Raw genomic sequence first — 19,930 nt, forward strand, 5'->3', positions numbered from 1 at the left:
CATTCTGCACATTTTCCACATATGACATTTCGGATGCGTGGTATACATAATTCATAAGTGTTTCCTGCATTCGCCGATGTGCGCAGATGTCGGTGGAGGGTTTCGGCCAACGGGTCTTTATGTGAATTCGGTTTTGAACTGTTCAGAAATTTTGGTCAATTGAGAATTTGCAGCTTACGTGTGTTTACTTGGTTTATACGCAAATATTATGTATCTTATGCAAATGTGAATATTTTTTTTCAATATACACATTCAAATATATGGTTTTCCATGACGGTTCAACATACACTGTATTACTACAGAATGCTTACATTCTGTAGTAATATAGTATAACAGTATTGGCTCACCAGTTATTATATATTTTGGCTCACCTGCCTTGACTCACACATGAACTGAAGTGCCATCCCATTCTAACCCATAGATTTCAATATTATGTTGGTCCACCTTTTGCAGCTGTTCTATCAGGTTCAGGTCAGGACTCTGCGCAGGTCAGTCAGGTTCATCCACACCAGAGTCTGTCATCCTTGTCTTTGTGGACCTTGCTTTGTGCTCTGTTGTGCAGTCATGTTGGAAGAGGTAGGGGTGTTCCAAACTGTCCCCACAAGGTTGGGAACATGGAATTGTCCAAAATGTTTTGGTATCCTGGTGCATTCAGAGTTCCTTTCACTGGAACTAAGGGGCCAAGTCCAAGTCCTGAAAAGAAACCCCATACCATAATTCCTCCACCACTAAATTTCATAATCGGCACAATGCAGTCTGAAACGTACTGTTCTCCTGGCAACCTCCAAACCCAGACTCATCCATCTGATTGCCAGATGGAAAAGCGGGATTCATGACTCCAAAGAAGGCTTCTCCACTGCTCTAGTGTCCAGTGGCGGCGTGCTTTACACCACTGCATCAGACGCTTTGCATTGAACTTGGTGATGTGTGACTTGGATGCAGCTACTCGGCCATGGAAACCCATTCCAGTCTGTACTTGATCTAATCTGCAGGTCACACGAAGTTTGGAGCTTTGTAGCCATTGACTGTGCAGAAAGTCAGCGACCTCTTTGCGCTTTGGCATCCACTGACCCCTCTCCATCAGTTTATTTATGCGGTCTACCACTTGGTGACTGAGTTGCTGTTGTTCCCAAACTATTCCATTTTGTTCTGATAGAGCTGACAGTTGACTGTGGAATATTTAGGAGAGAGGAAATTTCACAACTGGATTTGTTGCACAGTTGGCATCCAATGACATTTCCACACTGGAATTCACTGAGCTCCTCAGAGCGGCCCATTCTTCCACAAATGTTTGTGAAAACAGTCCGCATGCCGGAGTGATTGATTTGATACACCTGTGGCCAGGCCAAGTGGTTAGGACACCTGATTCTGATCATTTGGATGGGTGAGCGAACACTTTTGGCCACTCATGTCAAACAGACTTTTCATGCATGGAACACTGATGAATAACTTTTATATCACATAAGCACATATAATGGTAAAATTACGCAAATTTCAAAAAAACAAATACAGCTGAGCTTTAAACTGGATTTAAATAAACTGAGAATTCCAGCTGATCTGAGGATTTCTGGATGTCTTTTCCAGATCTGTGGAGCATAGAAGCTGCATGCAGCTTCTCTATGTTGGCTTTTGACTCTGTGAGCTGACAAATGGCCAGATCTAGATGACTAAAGGAAGTCAATCATGTATTTTGGTGCCAAACCAACAGAATTTTAGGATCTATTCTTTGGTAGACAGGCAGCCAGTGTAAAGACCTCAGAACTGGACTGATGTGATCTGCTTTTTCTGTTCTTGTGAGAACCTGAGCTCTGAGTCCATTAAAACACTGTTAAAATAAATTGTAAATTGATTCAAAAATCTTTCCTAATGTAACATAATTTTGCACATGTTTTTAACTTTTGATACTTGATGAAATTTTGCTATTAAAATTCCTGAAACAGTGTTGTGTCTTCTTTACTGATATAGTATTATGTTTTAATCATATGAATGGCTTTTATAAGTAACTTAATCTGCATATATTTTAGATGACTGATCTGCATTTGCCATGTTGATTTCTAAAATTGTTATTTTTGACGTAATACTTAAGTAATTCGTCTTTGTCATGTGCTTTATCGATATCTTATGATTCTTAATACTGTCTGATAAAAGCTAGGAACCGGATATTGATAAATCATGTAATAAAATGGTTATAGTATAACGTAGTGGGATAACATAAATTCGCTTCCTTACACTCCCTTTCAAGCAATATTTATTAATATGTCTAATTATCCTAAGTTTGATTAGTTACTGTATGAATGTATAACTGATGATTATATTGCTGTTGTGTATTATTTCTACTTAATTGCTTGAAATAAACCATTTCAAATCAAATCAAAAACAATGGTGAATACATGACCTAGTTTCTCCAAGTCCTGCTAAGACATCAGATTTTTTAAACTTTAAAATATTTCTAAGATGATGGTAGGCTGATTTTAAGTAAATCTTTCAATATTAAAATGTCACGGTTTCAGTTTCTTTGCTTTTTTGTTTTGGTTCTTTGTTGTTCTGTCATGGTTTGAGTTACCTGACCTCCCACTTGATGAAGACCATGGAGACACTCTTCCTCAGCCACCTCCACTCAGTGGTCAGCACCGAAACGGACCCTCTGCAGTTTGCCTACAGGCCGAACATCGGGGTGGATGACGCTATCATCTACCTGCTGCACCGGGCGCTGACTCACCTGGAGGACGCCGGAACCGCTGTGAGGGTCATGTTCTTTGACTTCTCCAACGCCTTCAACACCATACGGCCAGCTCTGCTGAGAGAGAAGCTGGAAGGGGCTGGAGTGGACGGAAGACTGGCTGCATGGACGACCGACTACCTCACCAACAGACCACAGTATGTGAGGCTACACAACTGTGTGTCGGAGGTGGTGGTTTCCAGCACTGGTGCTCCTCAGGGGACGGTGCTCTCACCGTTCCTCTTCACCCTTCATACATCAGACTTTACCTACAACACCGGCAGTTGCCACCTCCAGAAGTTCTCTGACCACTCGGCCATTGTTGGCTGTGTGTCGGGGGGGAACGAGCTGGAATACAGGTCAGTCATCAAGGACTTTGTGGACTGGTGTGAGCAAAATCACTTGTGCTTGAACACCAAGACAAAGGAGATGGTGATTGACTCCCATAGGAGACCATCACAATACACACCGGTGAGCATCCAGGGCTTGGACATTGAGGTAGTGGACAGTTTTAAATACCTCGGTGTTCACCTCAACAAGAAACTGGACTGGACTCACAACACCGATGCCCTGTATAAGAAGGGCCAAAGTCGCCTCCACCTTCTGAGGAGACTGAGGTCCTTTGGAGTGTGCAGGCCTGTCTTAAGGACTTTCTATGATTCTGTGGTAGCCTCTGTTATCCACTACGCCGTGGCCTGTTGGGGAGCAGGCAGCACAGACCGGGACAGGAAGAGACTTAACAAGCTGGTCAGGAGGGCCAGTTCTGTCCTGGGGTGTCCACTGGACTCTGTGGAGGAAGTGGGTGAAAGGAGGATGTTGGCCAAGCTAACATCCATCGGGGACAACACCTCTCACCCACTACATCAGACAGTGGAGGCACTGAACAGCTCCTTCAGTTGCAGAATTCTACACCCCCCATGCAGGAAGGAACGGTTCCGCAAGTCATTCATCCCAACAGCTGTAAGATTGTACAATGCCACAGTTTAAATATGCATGTACAAACCGGTCATCATACATCCATAGCTCATCTGTATATTCTGTGTTTTTTACTTTATTTATTTAATTTTATTATTACGCATAACATACGTTATGTCGTAATAGTGTACATAAGTTATTACTTACTTTTTCTATTTTTGCACTTTTTTATTTGTATTTTTGCACATTTTGAACACTCTTCACTTTTGCACATTGCTGTCATTCTTCTCTGCTTTTTGAACTGCCGTAACAATTGAATTTCCCCAATGTGGGATCAATAAAGAATATCTACTTCCTGTTTTATTTTGTAAGGTTTCCTGTTTTGTTGTTGTGTCGAGTTTAGCTTTTAGTCCCAACCTGCCCTGAGTGTTTCCACCTGTGTCTCGTTTGTATGTATTTATGTTTATGTATTTCTCGTCCTCCTGTGCTGCTCCATAGTTTGAAGGTTAATGTTTCCCCGTTTCTAGTGGTTCCAGTTTTTCTAGTGTTTCAGATGCATTTCGAGTTTTGAGTTCTTCCAGCCTGCTCTGCAGTGGTTTTTGGTTTCATTAGCCTGTTTTACTTTATTGAAGTTCCTATTTCCCTGGAACCTTCTGCCTCCTCACCCTCTCTGCGCCTGGGTGCTTCCTTCATTCCCCCCACGTAACATTAAATTGTTTTTTTACTCATGAATCTTGCTGTTCTTCAGACCAAGAGTGAACTCAGTGTCCTTTAAATACTTTGCACTTAGTTTTGATTTGATTCACTCTTTTCAATTTGCTCCTCGTACAACAATGAACCTCAAAATGCAATGCTGACATTATCTTGAGATGACTTACTTGAAAATGTCGGAGAAGGTGCTCAATTCACAGTTATTCTTACATTATTGTAGCCAAATCGGACTATTTTTTAAACCCAAATTTGATTTTAAACACAGAAATGCATCAGAGGCCAATAAGATATGAGGAAAAACTGCAAATGCGTCTCCTGAAAATATCAAAATCTTTGTTTTCCGAAAAAAATTATCTGTCTCTCTCAGGACTCACTCATTGTTTTTCATTTGGCAGAGACATTACATAACACCATTCTGTGGATTAGGACTTTCACACAGTTTCCATGTAACATATGCCGCCCGAACAGGCCTGACATTATCGGTGCGGGACATCTGCCACGAAGCAGCCAGAAACACAACCCACACAGTCCGTGCTGGGCCAAGCTGCTCCAAAGGTGGAAGGGAAGCTGTGGAAATGTTTTATATGATAATTTGCAATCAGCATCAGATCAGAGTGGTTCAGTCTAATAAGTTACCGATTCAACTCATAAATATTTGTGTGTTAGAGATATCCATCAAACAAAGGAATCCTTCAAAAATGAAACAAACAAAAGACATTTCTCCTTGGATCAGGTTGTGAGATCAGACGTAGTTCTTCATGAAGGACACTAAGGAGTTTTCGGACCAGATGAAGGGAATCTTTTCCCCAAAGTGTTCTTGCCACAAAGACTCCTTCAAGTTGGACCTAAGTAGGTGCCTGGAAAAACTTCTGTTCCAGCAAGTTTTACAAGGTCGTGGGTCAATGGGGTGGGTGGAGGGAGGTCCTGGCAGGGAGACCTAGAAGGATGGTACAGGGAAATAACCTCACAAATATGGATTCAACAAATGATAAAAAATATATAGTCAAAATTATCTTACTTACTTTCCCTTATTTTTGAATTTGCATAATTGGCCTAAATATTTATTTTTGTGCAAAGTCCGCCTTTCTCCTTCAACTTCCCTGCGATCTTCTTTGTTACTAAATTTCATATGTTGTGCTCTGAGGTAGTTCATCCTCCTCCTCACCATAATTTATCAAGCGCCTTAACACAGATCTTAGAAATTGAACAAAGCACTGTATATTACATTAAGAACGCCGACATCCATCTGTACCTAAACTGTGATCCCTCTTGCATTACTGGCCAACATCCTAAGGTAAAGCTTCACTGGTTGCTTGAACACTTCTAAAAAAAAGTCTCAGTAAACACACATTAATGCACATTTCGGGCTCAAAACTCTCGCTTTCGTGTGTTTTTAAGAACATTTTCAGGCTCTACTTACAAAACGTCCATCGAACGCGCGTTGAAACTCAAATTTTGGCTAATTGGGGATTTAATTCTGTAGTATGAAATGGTTGGGAGATTTTCAGATTTAGAAGTGTACTCTTCAAAGAAAAAAATTGCATTGCTGGCATATCACTAGATAGGAGTCATCAGCTTTTGGAGCACCCAGCTCCCCCAAGCATGGGGCACCAGGTCCCCTCAACTTGGCAGCAGTAGTTAAGACGTTGCAGGGTACTGTTACCAACTGTTTTCTGTTTTCCCCCATTGGCCCAGCCACACCATGCAGATATGCAGGGAGGAGCCAGACAGATGTCAGTTTAATTTGGGAGTATTGGGTTTTTGTGACATTTAACTAAGTTGTTGGGGAAAGAATGGATACCTGGTTGTTGGGATTTCAGAAAAATGTTTGTTTGGAGAGACCAGCTATTTTTTATTCACCTTGTTCTTTCTTTTTCCTATTATTTCATCTTCCTTACCTTTTCTACATCTTAAGCATTGAGTCTGGGATTACCAACAAGCCAACAACTTCTCTGCTTGGGCATATTTTTCTCCTACGTTTCACCCACCCATTATTCATCAAAATAATGGTTGGGTGAACAGTGTGGCGATTGCCTGTTGCTGACTGATTAGGCAGCTTGTGTTTATAAAGCAGTAGGTATGGGAGCAGACAAAGAGAGGGGTGGTTCCAGGACACAGGGGCACCGTGTTGAGCTGTCTCAAAATACAGATTGTTGGTGGGATGTTCTCCCCATCCATCTGTGGGTTTTCTCACTCCGGTTTACTCCCACAGTCCAAAAACATGCTGCATGGGGTAATTGGTGTCTCTCAGTTGCCCCTAGGTGTGATTGTGTGGCTCTACAACAGACTGGTGACCTGTTGAGGGTGAACTCCACCTTTGCCTAAGTTGTGTTGGTTCTAGCAACCCTGCGACCCTGCACAGCCTGACATTTTTTTAAGGTCAACTAATGAGTCATGATGTCTTTTAAAGTAGTTGTCTTGCTCTTAATAAGAAGATTGTCATATATTTATTTATTTATTTGTATTTTAGCTTTTTTACTGTTAGTACGTTCCCTTGTGTAGATTGCAATCCTACAAGCTCACTGTTTTCAAGGGGGATTTTGTTTTTTCTCTCCCAGCTGAGTCAGAGTTTGTTCTGAGATGCACAAATAAAGTCCATAAAGAAGAAGAAGAAGAAGAAGAAGAAGCAAAAAGCTCAGTAAGCAGGCTGTTATTTGTAGGATTAAATGGAGCTGCCAGTACTGTCTGGCTGGCAGTCACAGTCAGATGGTCTCTGTGCTGATGGCTGTGTTTTTTTCTGCAGCTTGTATGCTGTGTAAACCCTGACTAACAGACCAAACTCTCCCATCGCTGTCAGCTCGCCTCTCATGCACACAAATGCACACAAAGCCTTGTTGTCTTTCCACTCCTCTGTCACAGCTGCAACACGGGGATCACAGAGACAGGCAAAAGAGCCGAAAGACTCCTGCTGTGGAAACTCTGAGCTTGTCTGTTGCAGCAAAACTCCTTCTTAATGTTCCAAAATGCTGTTATTGATGTTTTGACCGAACTGCTGGAGCTGAGCCTCCGCAGATAACAGAAAGCTGCTTTCACATCCTCTTGCATAATGAAATTGTAATCCTTTTGAGTTTGAAGTGTAACAGCTGCTGGGTTTCGTTCTGAGCTTGACCTGATGTGGCTGAACTGTTCATCCCTGCAACAATGGGAGTTCAAAGAATCCCATCAAACCCAGGCATCAACCTGCAAGAACAGTCATGTGCTAGTTCATAAAATTACAGTTTGCCTGCAGGTCTCTTTCTGATCATCTGCATCTATTAAACATCAGATGCAGAATCTTTACTCAGGCAGCAGCCCATTGACTCAGTCACTCAGTTGTGTATTGTGTCAATTCGGTACCTAATGTATTGCAAATTAAAACCCTAAATTCGCAAATCACAATGCATAAATTGAGAACCATAACCCATAATTTGCAATTGAAAGAAATAACCCAAGTCATATATCTCAGGTGCCCGTTTATTTTTATTTTTTGTGGTTCTAAAACCTGTCAAATCATGGACACGTCAAATTGGGGACATGCCAGTCAATGGGAGGGGAGGCAGGACATCCCAGACATTTAGTAACTCATTGGCTACCGGATGATTGAGTCTTACGTCAACGTATCAGCAACCGGATGTACATTTTTTTATATGTTATTTTATTAAAAAAAGATCAAACTCTATGTAAGTGGGGGGCGACAGCTTAGTCAGATGAGCTCCCTCAGTAACTGCTAGTGAAAAAATATGTTAGAAAGTAAGATGTTGCATGACAAACCATCACCATTCATTGTAAACAGTGTTCTCCTGTGCTGGTGGCGCTAGCTCAATGCCGGCGGTGTTTCTGGCTAATTTCAAGTCGTTTTTTTCCTCAGCCTCCTGGTGGGGGACAGGTCTCTGGCTGTAGATTCGGCTTACGGCTTTGGCTTGGTGCAGCCAGGGGCCGGAGGGGGTCTGGTTTTGGGATGCCATGATTTCGTCTCTGCTCTTTGCAGATGATGCTTTCATATTTGCATCATCAAGATGGGACTTCCAGCATGCACTGGGACGGTTTGCGGCCATGTGTGAAGTGGTAGGAATGATGGTCAGCACCACTTAGTTTTAGGTCACGGTTCTTAACTGTATTAAAGTAGTGTTCCTGCCCCAGGTGAAGGAGCTTAAATATCTTGGGGTCTTGTTCACAAGTGAGGGAAAACCAAAGCTCTCAATTTACCAATCGATCTTCATCCCAATACCTACCAATGGTCATGATCTCTGGGTATTGACTGAAAAACGATGCACCAGATACAAGCGGCTGAGCCAGTTGAGGTGGCTTGGGCATCTAGTCCGGATGCCTCCTGGATGCCTCCCTGGGGAGGTGTTCCAGGCATGGGCAGATGCCCTGGGGAAGACCCAAGAAGCTGGAGAGACAACGTCTCTCCCCTGGCCTCCTGGACGCCTCGGGGTCCTCACAGAGGAGCTGGTGGAAGTGGCCACGGTGAGGTAAGTCTGGGCATCATTGCTTAGACTGCTGCCCCCAGATGAGCAGAAGAAGATGGATGGATGGATGGATGGATGGATGGATGGATGGATGGATGGATGGATGGATGGATGGATGGATGGATGGATGGATGGATGGATTTTTGTTTGATTTTTTGTGCTGTAGGCAGTGGACAATAATCTAACTTTAACCAGGCAGAGCAGGAAACTGTTGGAGTTGTTGTTTCCTCTGTGGCTTGTCGTCTCTCTGACTCAGACCTGTCCCAACTGTTGAACCCTTGTGGGACATCGGAAAACCATGGCCAAGACATTGACATTTCTGTACTGAACTCTGCATGTCATCACAGCAGGATGGAGCAAAAACTAACAATGTGAAAAGAACTTACAAAGTCCTGTCCCCCCTTAAGCAAATAAATGGTTAATAATCACCATTTGTGTTTTGTAAAACTTTACTTTTTATGTTTGACCCATTAAATACGTTTGTACAAAAGTCTGGTTGAGGGCTTTGTAAAAATCTTTGAAACACTGAGTCAAGCATCTTTGAAAACCTGCACCACACTTCAGAGAAGTTAACATACTGTTTCTGAATTCCTCAAAAGAGTTGAGGAGAGCTGATGGAAAAGTGACTGTTTTTGTGCAGCTCTGACAGGTGGGAAGCAGATACTGTGACTTGGCATGTTGTCAATGCAGTCATAGTCAAAACATACAACTATTTTAAATGCTTCTCTTTCAATGAACAAGTTAACAGCCTGCCCAAAAAGCCAATTGCATCACACTGGGGACAGAGGGATCATCATGGTCGTTGGGGCCTGCATCTTGAAAGTAACAAAAACAGCAGTCAATTAACCAAAAAAATGGAGAGAAAAATTAAGATCTAACCTACCCTGAGGTTTGAGCAGAAAACTTGAAAGATTTTTTTTTCAGTTAGTTGCTTGCTAGTGGAGTTACCAAACTCTGGAGCAAGTCTAGACCCAATGTAGTGTGCATCCACCAAAAGGTTACTAAGGATGTGTATCAATTTAATATGAGCCCACAGTTTTCCAATCCAGTAACCTGGGGGGCAGGAAAGCGCACATGGATGTCAAACATACTCCAGGAACACTGAAGCGCAGAGCGTGACAGCAGATCACCGGGGAATTCTGGATGACGGCCTCCCGGCGCGTCCAGCTGCTGCAGGACTGCAAAACCAGCCGTGCAGCAGCTGCTGCTCCTCACTGCGCCCCGCTTCAGTGCAAAACATGAAGGTTCATACCTTCTGCCGGCAAAGAGCTCTCGAGCAAAACTGTCTCTTTAACGGATAAAACAAATCTATATAAGCAGAAATGTTCTTGAAATTTGTATTCAGTTTACTTTCCTTGGTAAAAAAAGAGAAAATAAACAAAAAAAGATTTAATTAATTATTTTTCAAAGGAGTTGTTCATGAGTAAAGCTTGAATGACTAATAATAAGCAGATGTTATAAGGTAAATAACATTTTAGAGTTTTAACATCAAAATATCAAATGCCTAAAATCAAGAACCAACCAATGAGTTCCAAAGTCTTCAACTATAATTAGATGTTTGCAACATTTCTACTTTCTGGGAAATAACCCCAAAATCAAAGCTTTCATGTGTTCCTTCTTTGTGATCGTGGTCTTTGATGCTGGGTTGCCTGTAGTTACACTAATGTGTTAACAGTTCAAACCTGGTTTCTGTTCAGATTGTTGGTTCTTACCAACAGACTTTGTTCGGAGTCAGATCCATGGCTTCTACTGAAAAGTCATGTTTTCCTTCAGGTGAGATTATTTCTTTTCATGGTGTTCAGTTTTGAAGCTCACTGGTTCTCAAACAACCACAGAGCTTCTGCTTCCTTTGTGAAAACCATTTCATCCAAGATAAAGATTTTCACATGCCGCAAACCTTAAGTAAACTAATTTATCTAAAACTACTTAAAAAAAGATGTTACATCTAATAAATGGAACATTTTTAAGATCTTTTTTTGTGCAGGATTTTTAGGCAATTACCTTCGTTCATTTTTTTAAATGCAATTGAGTGAACGAACAGCAGGAATGACATCTGTCAAGCACTTAATGTTATGGTTTTATATGAAAAGTGTTTTATAAATTAAGTTTGATTTGATTTGACGAAATAATCTCAGATTTTAATTTCTCTTAATAAAATCTGCAGTGAGGTGCAAACTGAAGATACACACAGCAACACAAAGCAGTCCATTAAAACCGAAATCTGAGGTCAAAAAGACAAAGGATATGTATCCAGTCAGACAGTTGTTTATACATAAACGGAGTTTTGAAAGAACAATTTTGATTCAGAATCAAGTGTTGATACCTGAGAGAACCATTTAGTCCACATGCAGTGATGTGTTGTGTTGTCATTTTGGGTCCTTTTATACTTATTATTTGGAAATTGGTTTAAAACAATAGAGTGAACAGTAAAAAAAAACAAAAACACCACAGTTTTCAAAATAATGTGTCATATTGTCTTGATTAAAAGATGTTCATTAATGTTCATTTGAAAAATGGCTCCTTGAAGAACAACGAATTTTGAATTTTGGGAAACACTATTCTTTTTTAAATGGCGGGAATCCCGTTTCTAATAGAGGCAGAACAGAAACTCAAAAAATGAACAGAACCCAAATAAAACAACTGGTAATTTGGAAAAAGAGTACCTAAACCCAAGAAAAAAGCAATACAAAATTGTAGGTTTTGGCCTATTTGTAACTTTTAATATTTTGTTATCTGTGCAAAAACTGCAGCCACACACAGGACTAAGCTCAGTGGACAAGAACTAACAAATGAAAGATTATGGATTGAGAAACATCAGATTCACAAGCTGGGTCCATTTATTCATTTTTAATAATGCAGCCTTTCAGTGCTGTCTGTTTTTTATGTATTTATTTGTTTTTTTATTAGTTCCGCTGCTTCTATTTCGTTTACATTTTCTCTGTGTCTCTGTGTCAATGCATTTACTGTTTACCATGTTTTCCTGGTGGAGTCACTTCACAATAAATCACAACCATGACCTCTTGTGGTGAGTCAAAGTACTACAGATGGACTCAACCACCAATCTTTCTCTAATTCTCCAAAACCTTCACCACATTTTGAATTCCAGAATGAATTTAGGTGGGTTAATTTAGTATCTTAAGTAAATTATTCTGATCTTTTTGTTTTTTTAGGACATCCATGAAGTGCTTACTTAGATCTATCTGTGCTCCTCATGTGCATCAAATGAGCTAGAACGGCTAGAACGGAGGAACAGCTTAATCTAAGGCGATCACAGGGTCACGCTGGGGTCAGCGTTGAACACACTCACAGACTGTGACTCAAATTAGATTAATTTGGATGTTAGCCAGAGCTTGTTTGCTGGCTGGAACTTGGTCTTCGGTTTTTAGATGGTAAAGCTCACTCCAAACATTGTTGCAGCTTGGGATTTGGGAGCATCAGTTCTCCATTATAGATCAGGTAACGTCTTGATTCCTGCATCCAACGCCTGACCACTAAGCCATGCACAGGTGCTGCCGGTCAGGAGCTCATAACTGGATTTAAACATGTCAAAATGTAAAGTAGGTATGGGAGTCAACCTTTAGATTGGATTGACTGTTGGAGCAACTTTGTTTTGATTTAGGCATCGACAAAACATTGCTTTGCTCACTATCTTGAACTCTCCACCATGAAACTCTCTGTCAGAACTCAACGGCATACTTGAACACTGCAAAAACTGAATCTTGAGAAAGCAAAAATACCCTTTTTAAAAAAAAGAAAAGTCTCATTTTTTGTCTTGCAAGAAAAACAAACTTTTCAAGAAAGTTTTTCAACAGCAAAAATAATCTTAGTTTGAGAGTCTAGAGACTGGAGATCTTCTTAAGACCATTTTTCTTATCCCATTGACAGCTTTATTTTGCTAATTTGAAGACAAAAAAATAATTCACAGAATGCTTGACCTATATTTGGAGGGGCTGTTTTGCATTAAGAGATGGGGGTCAGGTCCAACATCTTTCTTCTGAGAAAAGATTTATTTCAAAGAAGCATGAAACATTGTAAATTAAATTTAAAAGTCAAAAAAAATGTTAAATGAAAAAAAACTATAATAAAAGTCACAGATCTTCTGTGATCTGATTATACTTTTTTAATGGGATACAAACATAGTTTATAATTTACCTGTAAACATGAAAGGATGCCACAATTTTTTTGATTTGATTTGAAATGGTTTATTTCAAGCAATTAAGTAGAAATAATACACACAAGCAATATAAACATCAGTTATACATTCATACAGTAACTAATCAAAATTAGGATAATTAGACATATTAATAAATGAAACAGACAATTTCATGCCTTTGCTGCTAAACAGAAGGAAAGGTATTCATATGGTTTATGTACTTCATCTGTGGAGGAACAATAAGTTTGTCCCAGGAGGTGTAAAAGGAACTTCTAGGGCTAGAAACTTCTTGGTATTTTTTAACAGTGTCACAGGAGATGTTCCCATCTGCAGGAGGGCTTGTTCTAATAGTTTCCATGCACGCAAGTATTGGATACGGCGTAGATGTGGAATGGGGTGCAGTCTTAAAGCAGGACTGGCAGAGACCCAGCCTGTGCTTTCAGTCCTCAGACACTTGATGAAAAGACCTAACTGAAGCACACAGCTAAGCCCATTAAAATGACGTAAACAGGCCTGAAAGAGTGCACACACAGCAGCATCCAAAAAGAGGCACAAGCTGGAGCTTTAGGCCCACACTGACTCCACTGAGATGAGAGAAAAGGTTTGTTGAAAGGTACATGTGGAAGATAAATGCAAAGACGAGCTGGGATGTGTTCTGCAGCAAGCCGGAGTGCAGGACTGGAAGGAACAGGAAAGAAACATCCTGATTTGTCTTGTCAATTAATGTTCTCCTGAGGTGTCGTTCTGGAAGTGGAGTTATGGAACAAACAGTGCCGCTTGTCAGGATTGTCTTGGGCCATCTGTCTGCTGCTGCAGAGACCGTGTTTGTAATGCAGACATGAATCTGTCTGGCGTTCTGTCGTGTAATGCATTGCCCTCATGGCAACATTGCACAGCTTCAGAATTCCCATTTGTTGGCACCAATTTAATGTCTGATACGGAATCTGATCAAATCCTGCAGACCCTTTGGTGTAGTATTTCATTTTCTTCTTCTTGTGTGAGCAGAGGATATTAGATATGATAAATCCTCCAAGTGTTGGATATTGGAGCATTAAAACAGACTTGGGGTAAGGCTTTCAGGAGAATGAAGATAAAAATAGGAGTTTTAGAGCCTTGCACAATAAAGTGAGTTATTTTTTCCATCTTGAAAACATCTTCTCCCCTTTAGGTTTCCTATATTTGTGTATAAATAGTTTCCACTGAGATTTTATCCTTGAAAATAGACACACTTAATGCAGATTTTCCCACTCAGGTCCAGATGTCGGGGCATGACTTTGTTTTGGGACTTATTTATTTTCCTCTTAATTAAATCTATGGCAAAGTGAACTTTCCAACAATAACAACTGTTGCACCAAATCAACACAAAATCAAGTATGCCATTAAAGGTCTTTGTTGCTGGAGTTTTCTGCATCTCCACTGCTAGAAGTTTGACTGTCACTAAAAACTTAGCAAATCTTTTTTGACAGTTTCTATGATATTATGTATGTAACATGATAATTTGCAATCACCATTCTTTAAATTACCACGGAGTTTCATGATATGCTATTTCAAATTATCAATAGTTATTTTTCAACAAGCATTTTAGTTTGAAACGGATGGGTGGAAGGTTTTCCACTCAGCTATGATGAATTACACGTTCAGTCTGAGACAGGAGGCGCCGTGCTGACAGACCTGCTGTACCAGGAACCATGAAAAACTTTAATTAAAGCCCCACCTGAAAAAAAATCCAACAATCTGTTCTGAACACGTTTTGCACAATAATTGAAATACTCTGCATCCACTGGGAACAGATTTTTTTAAACAATTTTTAAATCTATTTTACAATTTATTTTCAGTGTTTAATTCTAGATCTGTTTGGGAAATATTGCAATTTTCACTGTCATTCCTCCTGAAATGTAACACAAATAAATGCAGCAAAACTGTCATCATCTGCCCGGATGGTGTAAAAATCCTAAGACTCTTTGCATGACATCATAATGCATTCATTTGGCAATTTATGACTGTAAAAAGTAATTCCTTTTTCTATTTGCTGCAAGATTACTGCATGTTTTACTAACTTTAATTCTTATGGATTCAGTATCTTCTCTCCATCTTCGTCAAAGTTGACAAAAGTTTTAGCGTTTACATTTTTTCTGAAAACATAGACAGACAGTGTATTTTTTGTGCATCTTTTATCTGTTATGTGTCATCATATGGATCAGTCAGTCAGTCAGTCAGTAAAGGCTTAGTTTAAATGAAATCATAATTTTAAACCCCTATTGGTGACTGTCAGGAAAAACAAATAAAGTAACAAGTTTAAAAACAAAAAGGTGTACTTGGTTATCAGCAAAAGTTCTGAAAATAATTTTAATATTTATTAACAAATAAGAAACAGAATCAGATATTTTGGGTGCACAATTAGCTTTCTGTTCAACTGATTTTCTTACGTTTATTTTAAATTATAAATATTATTTTAAGTGACATTAATGTTTACCAGAAGTTATTTAATTTATAATTAAAACTATGAAATTGCTTGATAAAAACAGTATTGTTTTCACTAGAGAAATGATGCAATAAGACTATGAATAAGTTATCAAATAAAATTGTAATACAAAATAATTTACTGTTTTTGGTTTGTTTGTTGAACCTTGGTATTGAATTATCACTCTACTTTAGAAAATTAAACAAACAAGCAGGTTCTCACAGGTTATGCCCTGGCTGGCTCTGACATTTGTCCTCAGGCTGAGGCGGGAAATTTATAACCTCAGTCTGTTCCATTGATAAATTCGGCCCGCTCAGTTTGGACAGCAGGCAGAAGACCTAATTCATCCTTGACGTAGTCTGGCACCGAACCGAGTCTGAGGATTTGACGTGAGCACGCATGGCTGAGTAGATATAGGGGCCTGTGAGGAAGCAGGTGTGCAGGTGTACTGAGCTGCAGCAGGAAAGAAGCCGCATCCCATAAAGCAGACAGAAGAATCAACACCTGATGGAGCTGTCCATCCGAACAAAACCCATGGAGCCCGTCGCTCAGATGGTGGGGAATGCAGAGGCTCACTCACACAGGCAAGGACTGAGGTTTGTGACGAAGAGAGGGGCCTCGTCTCAGTTTGTAGGGAGCACCATTGTGATCCTATCCACCTACGCTGTGGCCACCATGACCATGAACATGGGGAAGAAGATCCAGGAGAGAAAACTCAGACGGAATGAGAACTAGAAACGACAGCTTCATTTAAGATCTGCTGTGATGGCAGAGAAACGGGTTCGTTTCCTGCCTGCCTGTTTCCCTCTAGAAACTGCAGAGAAACTGCGGAGCTGCTCTTTTCTTTTGTGCAGAAAAGATTCCACTCAGCTTAACTGGGAAGGGAAAAATGGACAAAAACCCACCCTGGTTTCAAAGGAAGGGTCACACGAAAACTCAAGGAGGTCCTGATCATTTCTAAAGACATTCATTAACTTTGCATGGCATGCACCACTGCAAAGTGACCACAAGGTGGAGAACTCAGACTGCATGCTTCCAGGACCCTCAACAGGGAGCAGCCCAAAAGAGAAACAAGAAACATCACTGAACAGAACCAATGAAAATACAGAAAATAAGAAAATCACATAGGACTGTGCTTGTTGCTATTCCAGTGTCCTAAAGTTGCCTTGATGTTGTTGTTCTTGTCAGATGTAACGTCACACTGCCTGAGTCACTGTAAGTATGTCTGTGGATAAAATCATTTGCAGATTAAAGCACTGACTGAATGAAAGCTGTTTTACCTGCAGATTCTTCAGTTCTGGTTTGTATTGATTGAAGGTCACCCAACACCTGCACTCAACAAAAAAAGATATTTAATAGGAGATGACAGCTTAGCGTCTAGACTGACTGCAGCAGCTGCTGTTACGTGTTTAAGGAGCATTCAACAGCCGTTCAGATTAAAACAAAGGAAGTGCAGTTTAATGCGCTTAAAGAGCTTCCCGTGTTAGGATGTGAAGGATTAGCTCAGATGTACCCTGCATTGGATTTTCCTGAGATAACGAATCAGTCTGCCTAATCTTCCCAATGCTGAATTCAGAGCTTAACACCTTTGTGATTCACAATGTGACAAAACTCAAAATAAATCGCATCAGATCCCCACAAAGAACTAAACCACACCTAACCCAGGACGTAGTATGTTTTTCTTATAAGGTCCCCGTCTCAACATTAGAATAAAGAATTCTGTTAAAAAACATTCTCAAGTATCAGTAGTAAAGAGTGTGTTTTTTCTGAGACACATCACTGTGCAAACCTTCAAGGATCTTCAGATGTGTGGGCTTTAATCCATCACGTATCTACTTGGGAACCATCTGACTGGACACATATTTACTCTACAGCAACGTCATGACAACCGGATTAGAGAAGGAGAGGCTGCAGCTTAATTCTGCAGAAAATCATGGGAGAACAATGAAGAGCTGCTGCTCTTTTTCTTACAATCAGTGTTTATCATTTATTTTAGGCCAGGAATGTGCAAAAGCATCAGCATTTTTCTTGAATAAAATTTTTTTTGAGAATTTGTTCGGCCAAACTCTTCTCTTTTGCCTTTTGATGCATTGACATGGACCTATAACCTCATGGGCTCATTGTGAAATGATTAAAACCCAGTTGATCAGCAGTTTTATCTGCGAAAGTAGCCTAAATAAAATTAATATTTTATGTAGTGTTCCAAACTAGGCTCTTGAAAAAGAAAAATGGATGTATGGGATGTTTTCTGAAGACAAAGACACAGTAAAGCAAGAAATACATCAGAGAAAAACATCTGGATCATCCATCCATCCTCTAAACCTGCTCAATCTCTTTCAGGGTCACGTGGTTGCCCTGAAAGGTCACGGAGCCACCCTAGCTACTGCTGTGTAAAGGCAGGGTCCACTCTGCATAGGTCACCCGCGTCTGGATCATCGGTTAGACAAATATTTTGTGTTGTGTTCGGACAGACAGGGACCTATGTGGGAGGTTTTGATCCTGTTACAAAACAAACAACAAAGCCTTTAATTAAGAGAACATCATAGAAACAGTCAAACACGGTGGTGGTAGTGTGATGATTTGAGGCTGTCCTACGCCCCCCAAACTTGCATCAAATGCAATGATTGATAAGAAGAGGAAATCTGCTTCCAGCTCCTGCAGGGAGAGATAACTTAACCAATGCTAAAAACTGGTTTAAAGGTAGTGACAGAATAGAATTAATTGAACCTTTTTGGGCTCACAAAGGGTAAATTGCGTTGTTACCATAGCTCTATTAAAAACAGCAGCTAGATAATGATTATGACTGAAAAATATAAGAACAACAATAATCATTGATGTGTGATGTAACCTTTTGGTAATTCATGCTTTAAAACATTCCAATGTGGCTGAAAGTGTGAGGACTGGTTATTTTAGGATTGGTTATTTCTCAGATATTTTTTCTTGATAATTGTTGTTTTTTGTGTCCTCCCCTTCACACCAGGGTCGAGTTGATGATCAACCGCATTTGTCTTCATTTCAGTTTATTATCCTCAGTGTATTCACATGTCTTGTTTTCAGTTCATCCTGACCAGGTCATCTGATTTGTCATACGTTTTATTTATCCCTTCTTTGTACCCAGTTGGTTTGTGTTTACAATTTTTTTTCTTAAAAAAAGCTTTGAGTTCCTAAAACAAGTCAAGGTTCCTGCATTTTGGGTCCTGGCAGAAAGAGCTGAATGAAACTTTCTTCTCTGGCCATGTCAAAGACTCCCTTGGCACCATTTCACCATCGTTTGCTAGGTGCCAGTTCAAGTGTTACAAAGGGCCAGACAGCTTTGGACAACTTCTTTCCTATAAGTCATCACAGATTCTTTTTATTTTTCATATACTTTGGTTATCCAAAAAAAATACATTTAGAAATCAAACTAACTAGTTAGCTTGAAAATAGTATAGCAGCATAAATGTTATGTGTAATCCTGTCATATTGCTGTTGACAAACTAAAACCAGAGGTGCCACAGATATGTATAGTCTGTGATTCTCAGAGCTGCATTTTTTTATTAACCTTATGAGTTTTGCTGAATCGCTTTAATTGTGGATTTTTTAGACCTTTTCAAAAGTTCATGTGAAAAGCAGGAGAAGTAGGTCAGTGGAACAAATATGAGATCCTGTAAACTGAATTTCTGCAAGTTGGTGTCACAGCAGGGATGGATGAGTCTGCATACATGCTCAGAGGCCAGCAGTGACCCATCCCTGTTCAATGAGAATGCACAGAGAGTTCTGGTGGCCTTCTTTGTCCTTCTTCTCTGCGTTCCCTGAATAGCTCTCACACAAAGGATATCGTTATTCCTCCTTTAATTACCAGATGAAGCACTGTTTGTCCCGATGCCTCTCTCCCCTGCGCTCTCACCCCTACTGATAAAGTTCTCGGTGGGGACGACTGTTATGAAACAGTCTGGTGGACAATAGGCCCCGAAGCTAGCCCTGCTTTCCCCCTTCAGGTCACTTAGAGTATATCTGAGCCACTCCTTCGCTGAGGGAGTTTGATCTGCTTTCAGCCTGTGTGTTTATTTGATGTCCAATCTGTCCACTGCCTGCCTGTCCCTGCTCGACTCTGGTGCCAAAACCAATCATGTCTAAGACATGTTGCCGATTTCAAAGACTTGTTTTGAGGCGGATGTATCTAGGCCACAAGACACTCTCCATCTGGTCTTAACTATAGAGCCAGAGGGAGAGGCGCACCTATAGTCTGGGATTAGGTTGGCACAACACACCCACAGGGAGGATAGATTAAAGCGCCAGTAGCAATAACAATGCAGAGAGGGCGACTTCTGTCACATACGACTTCAGGGGACACTGGACTAAGTCGGTGATGATGGTTTACACGTAGACTATTGTTCCTGCATGAGCCTCTTTCATCAGAAATGCATTCAGAAAAATAAACCAAATTCTTTACAAGTGGAAGGATTTGTGCAGCAACATCTTGTGAGTCCCTGCTGTAAGCATCCCACCGAGATTTGTGTTCTAAGCATATCATGCATGTA

The sequence above is a fragment of the Oryzias latipes genome, chromosome 8, assembly GCF_002234675.1.
Source record: "Oryzias latipes chromosome 8, ASM223467v1".
Lineage (NCBI taxonomy): Eukaryota > Metazoa > Chordata > Actinopteri > Beloniformes > Adrianichthyidae > Oryzias > Oryzias latipes.